The sequence below is a fragment of the Liolophura sinensis genome, chromosome 9, assembly GCF_032854445.1.
Source record: "Liolophura sinensis isolate JHLJ2023 chromosome 9, CUHK_Ljap_v2, whole genome shotgun sequence".
Classification (NCBI taxonomy): domain Eukaryota; kingdom Metazoa; phylum Mollusca; class Polyplacophora; order Chitonida; family Chitonidae; genus Liolophura; species Liolophura sinensis.
Genome location: NC_088303.1, coordinates 20,074,392 through 20,080,775, shown reverse-complemented (window position 1 = coordinate 20,080,775; position 6,384 = coordinate 20,074,392).

Below are 6,384 nucleotides of genomic sequence, written 5' to 3'. Positions count from 1 at the left end.
TGAAATTATTCACTACTAAACATGGACAGGAAGCCGTGGTGAGCGCTAACAAATGTGATCGCAATGAGTTAGTCTGGCGCAAGGTAAGCCAGCATTGCATACAATCTCTGTATATACACGGACACACTTACACTCAATTTTGCTGTATTACAAGACAGAAAATATAACCGTAAATGCGTTACACATGGAGACAGTTACATCAGATGTATAAAAATTACAAGACAAATACGAAAGTGTTGTAGGTATATTGTATTGACTTACCATAGAATTGCATATATTTAAATTTAGCTGTGTCATTAAACAAGCTGGGAGTATTGGTGCTTATACGTTTACGACACACTGGCTACCATGAGACGATGTTTTGCATGGGCAGCACCTGACTCATGTAACGACGCAATCGGCTGTAAATTTACATTTAGAAGAGACATAATGGCAGGGTAATTCCGCAACACACCGATAGGGTATAAAGCTGAAACGCAAGCAAAACAAAACGGACCTCATGTGAAAAAATCTTCACTTTTTATTCAAGTTCGTTTTTAACAGGTAAGAAGAGTACAAAATATTTCCGCAAAGTACAACTTCAAAACGGCAAACACAACGAAATATATGTTCATACATCAATTTATAGACAGTTAAGCAGTTTCTTTTTCGAACGGTGTTAAAAGTCGGAATTGAATTCTTATACTGAACTTTCGGGAAACGTTATAAAATTTAAGTGCGGTTAAACACATTCAGAACTCCTCCTCTAATATCAAGCCCTAATCACATGTAACACGAATGAGTTGTGGGTGGTCATAGATGACCCTCCTGGCGCCATCTGGAAAGCTAAAAAATTATTTTACGAGGGACAAGGTGCCAGTACAGTTCAACTAAGTCAAATTCATCATTATAAGATTCGTTAAAACGACCAAAGTAAATCTGACGATAAGATATCCGGTCATTTCGACCCTGTAATGTTTGGTTCCCGCATTGTTTGGTCGGACGCGTATGTACCAAAACTTGTTTGGTCGAATTGACCAGCTCCTTTTAACAGTATATACCATGGAAGCATGTTGGATTCAAGACTTGGTCAACGTGGTGTTCATGGTATAACTACAGATGGTTAAGTTTAATCCCCCGACGGTGTCACCACAGACGTACTATGTGATACATTCTATGACCTGAAAAACCGCATACTTGTTGTCACCCTCTTCCAAAAGCATTCCGTTCTACCCAAGATAGTCAGATGCACAGAAGCACTATGACGGTACTACAGACCCACTGCCAGCACCCCGTTGCGACTACGGATTCACTACGGTACCATACAGGTTCATAACCTACGGACCATTCCGGCTCCTCATCGTTTCTCAAGGCTTAACTGCGGTCTGGCTTCGGACTCATCCGGGCTCTCCATGGATCACCACGGCCCGACCTCCGGGGTGGTCCCGGACCATCCTTAGCCCTGGTGTGACTGGAGCTTTAGATATGCGAAATAGTTTTCAAAGAGGAACTGTGACTTGGTTGTAATGATCGAGTAATAGGATAAAACGCTTGGGATAATCGTTAATTATAATCGTTAAGTGGAATTCGCAACAGTTGCGACATTCACTTTGTAGGATTTCGTGGTGTCTAGTGTCCATGCGAAAAGAGTTGCAACGTTCTATGTACAGGATTTTGTGTCGTCTTGTGCCCCGACGCTCTTTTTGTTAAATGGCCTGGGTTAAAAGATGGGAAGTCCATGCTAAAAGAGTTGCGAAATTCAATGTATATAGGATTTCGTGTCTTCTTGTGTTCATGCACTCGTCTTAATAAATGACCTGGTTTTAAAAAATGGAAGGTTCGTGCCAAAAAGGTTGCGACATTCCATGTATAGGATTTTGTTCCGTCTTGTGCTCCTGCAAAATTTTTTGTTAAATGGCCTGGATTAAAAGATGGAAGGTCTAAGTCAAAAGAGTTGCGACAATCCCTTTGTACGATTACATATTGTCTTGTGCCCTGCACTCCACCAGTTAAACAGTCCGGGTTAAAAAAAATTGAAGGTCTTTTTTAAAAGACAGGCTGTCAAAACTTTGAGCCACCGATCGACAGACAGCACGAGTCGCTCGATGACATTTACACATGGATAATAAATGTCTGAGTGCACTGCTAGAGCCAATCACTTTTAGTACCTCTTCCCCAACGTATGATACAGGCCGCTCTACATGTATGATGAGTATATCGAGTACTGTGGAAGATTATATCCACCTTACATGTATGATGAGTATACCGAGTACTGTAGAAGATTTTATCCACCTTACATGTATGATGAGTATACCGAGTACTGTGGAAGATTATATCCACCTTACATGTATGATGAGTATACCGAGTACTGTGGAAGATTATATCCACCTTACATGTATGATGAGTATACCGAGTACTGTGGAAGATTATATCCACCTTACATGTATGATGAGTAAACCGAGTACTGTGGAAGATTAAATCCACCTTACATGTATGATGAGTAAACCGAGTACTGTGGAAGATTATATCCACCTTACATGTATGATGAGTATACCAAGTACTGTGGAAGATTATATCCACCTTACATGTATGATGAGTATACCGAGTACTGTGGAAGATTAAATCCACCTTACATGTATGATGAGTAAACTGAGTACTGTGGAAGATTATATCCACCTTACATGTATGATGAGTATAACGAGTACTATGGAAGATTATATCCACCTTACATGTATGATGAGTAAACCGAGTACTGTGGAAAATTATATCCACCTTACATGTATGATGAGTAAACCGAGTACTGTGGAAGATTATATCCACCTTACATGTATGATGAGTATAACGAGTACTGTGGAAGATTATATCCACCTTACATGTATGATGAGTATAACGAGTACTATGGAAGATTATATCCACCTTACATGTATGATGAGTAAACCGAGTACTGTGGAATCTTAATCTTAATTCAGATCTTCCAATTAGTTCATTGGTTTTTTTCATGTTTTGGTTTTTTTTTTTTTGCTTTAATTTATGTGTTGTATTCATGATTAAGTTTCGCTGTCTGGGGTTCACTGAAGATTAAGTGAAGTGCGATTTAGAGGTATGCCAGCCCTGTCGTTTGCTTTATCCAGTCAATGTACGAGGTTATTCTTGTGAAGGCCGATGGTTTCACGCCTTTAAAACTGGTACCTTGCTCACAGTTTTTCTCCCCAATACTAATGACGCCAGTAAACGTCCACCGTCCTTTGGTAATCTGACACATGAGCGGTCCGCCACTGTCTCCCTGAAATGGAAACGTTCCTCGCGTTTAGAGCCCTCTCCAAAAACTGAACTCGAAGAGAAGGGTTATTTTTATATGCATTATCACAGTCTGATAGAAGGCAAAATACCGAAAATAAGACAAAGGTGTAATAGTTCGGGTGACTACCATATGCATCCCAACAAACAGCAAAAGGTAAGAAATATAGACGATGCCTAACAAACAGAAAATGAATTTTGGTAAAACAAGTATATATATGAGAACAGTACAACAGCAGAAGGCTTCATAATAGAACCAAACCTAGCACGTAATCAGAATTGTTCAAAATCTGATACGTAATTAGTGTATGGCATGTAGGCCTTATCGCTTTGAACTGGGTTCTAATTTGTAGTCAAATGTCCCTGTAGTCTGACTTCAGCACCATTCGACATGTACAAATCAAAACAGGGCACCAATCCACAAAGCAAAAATATAACCCTACTCAAAATGTATAATTTTGATGATTTGGAAAGAAACAACAATAGTTCAGTAGATTGGAAGAATGAGCCACACCAGCGTATTTGTGAAGCAACGCCTGCTTAACCCCATTTCTATGTTTTGAAAACATACTGCAACTGTTGGCAGATTTAAACCAAAATAATCGGTTTTACTGGGTAAAACTGGTGGTTCAAGACGGGCTCAGGACCGATGTGAACGTTTTTACTAATAAAGGTGACCTAAAACTAAGACAGTTCTATTTAGGACGGTTTTTGTTGGTGCTTCAATTTTTGTGGCCTAAGTTTGCCCGGCTTGGTTTAGTCCTCCGTTTTTGTCCAGTAAGTGTCGGCTCTGATAGACGAATGATGCTAATTCAAAACATGACAGGTGCAAATTCACACCCCCGGCAGACGAACCAAACGTTAGATCTTCAGATCGACGTGTAGACACAAGCCGCCATAAATTGGTGGACTGAACGGAACAGGTTCCAAAGTCCGGCAAATTTACCCTAGTGTAACTGCGGCCATGTGCGCTTTACTTTACTTTTTCTCACCATATTTGTTGTCATAACAATATTTTTATGGTAAAGGCAAAGTTTTGGTTTGTATGGGAGAGAACCTGATTGCTTACAAAGCATGGCGTGATGATTCCAGAGGAATATCCGGCACACAATTTGTCCTGGGCTGATACACGATTTTCGTAGGCCTCTACACACCGGCTATCACTCCACAGGCGCAGCTTCCCTTCTCTCATGTTGGAAACCAGAGCTGTAGACAACAGTTGACGATGATTGTTAGAAAGGTTAAAACAACTTAATAAAAATTAACATAAGCTTAAGAGGAGAAAAAGAACACTGTTTATGTCACGTGTGAAACCATCATATATGTTACGTTACTAAAAACACGGTGTAGTATGAAAGAATAACAGACTGATCATACCTGAATTGACAGGTGTTGAAAATCTATCAATATATTTGATTGGTGGTTTACGTCGTGCTCAACAGTATTTCACTTATAGAACTGCCAACAACATTACGGTGGGAGAATACGGGCAGAGCTCCGTGGAAACCTCACCGTCGTCCACAGATTTCTGACAGATCTTTCCACGAACAACGCACTGGGTTTGGAAAAGCTGTCCTATTTATGTTAGTTTTCAGGAAAATGGACATTTGTTATCATGTCAAGGTATCGTTGGCCCTGGGAATAATTGTCAAGTTTCAGACAGTTTGATCAGTTCACAGTCAAGGCCTTAGATCTATGCATATCTCTCGATTCGTTGGCTACAAATTCATAAAACCTTTGTTTTAGCATGCTGCAAAAAGTACAGCGCCCATGTCATTGATAAGACATCTGTACATCTGGAAGACATCAATAAAATGCATGCTCCTGTCAATCAGACTTGAAGTCATTGGACATAACGGAACGTATGGCAATGGGACTAATTATTAGGGTAAATAAGACGGCCATATTAAATGCTGAGAGTTCCATCTCACTGAAGTCAGTAGGATCTATCATGTTCTACTTATTTATTTATTTGATTGTTGTTTTACGCCGTGCTCAAGAATATGTCACTTATACGACGGCGGCCAGCATTGCGGTGGGAGGAAACCGGGCTGGGGGGGGGGGGGCCCACGACCATCCGCAAGTTTTGTCATGTTCTAGGTATAAAAGATGAATTGAAAAGCTACTAATGGAAAACTCCCAATACATGTATGACAAGGGAAACCCACGGTACGGTATATAAAGATGTACATGCATCATGTGGTCAGTTGTCTAATAATAGGTAGTACGTCAACCATGGTGATATTCATTTAGGTGGCACTGAAATACCAGTGGTCCGTTTATGAAACGTTCATGACTGAAAATAAAAATGCAGCCTTGCGCTCAATTTGTACAATGGACCTCTGAAGGGAACTGCAACCAACTTACACCGTGCTCCACGGATAACCGTCCCAAACCCTGCCGAGAAGCAAGTGGTTGATAAAGGAAAGTTAGTTTGGGTCTTTGGCAGGCAGATCGGCCTCACGTGGGATGTTCGGTTCAGAGACGTGCTCAGATGGAGCAGAGCGATGTCCGCAGGTAAGGTGGACCTGGATGAGGTGAAGTTCTGGTGGACGTAGATTCGATCGACGGAACGACGCTGTGCTGTTGGTCCCGGCTGATCTTTGTTCACAGTACCAGATAATACCTCAAAGTAGAATGGAAGACGTCTCCTGGAATCAGAAAGATACCCTTATATGAAAACAGTTATCTCACTTTAACGAAATGAATACAGAGATCTGGACGTTTGCTGGCTCTGTGATGAACGCCATCTTTGGTAAATGCCACAACCGCATTTACATTGTTGTTGCATGCTACAAGGTAGGTCTGGCTGGTTTGTCTCTGGCTTTGAGCACACAGTGCTGCCAGGAACATGTCCATGGGAGTGTGGTGGGGGTGTGGTGGAGTGGGGGGTATCCAAGGTTCTGCACTTCGACTCTTCAAAATCTTTGTGTCATGTATGACTTTATCCTGAAATCTTTTGGAATATGCAAAAAAAAAGTAACTACAAAGGAAGTTAGTCTCATCAAACCTAATCGGTTTTACATCGGTCACCATAAAATCTGATGGTTACGTGCTTTTCTCGTCGAATTTTATATTTATATTTTGTATATTTCTTTATTTACTTAT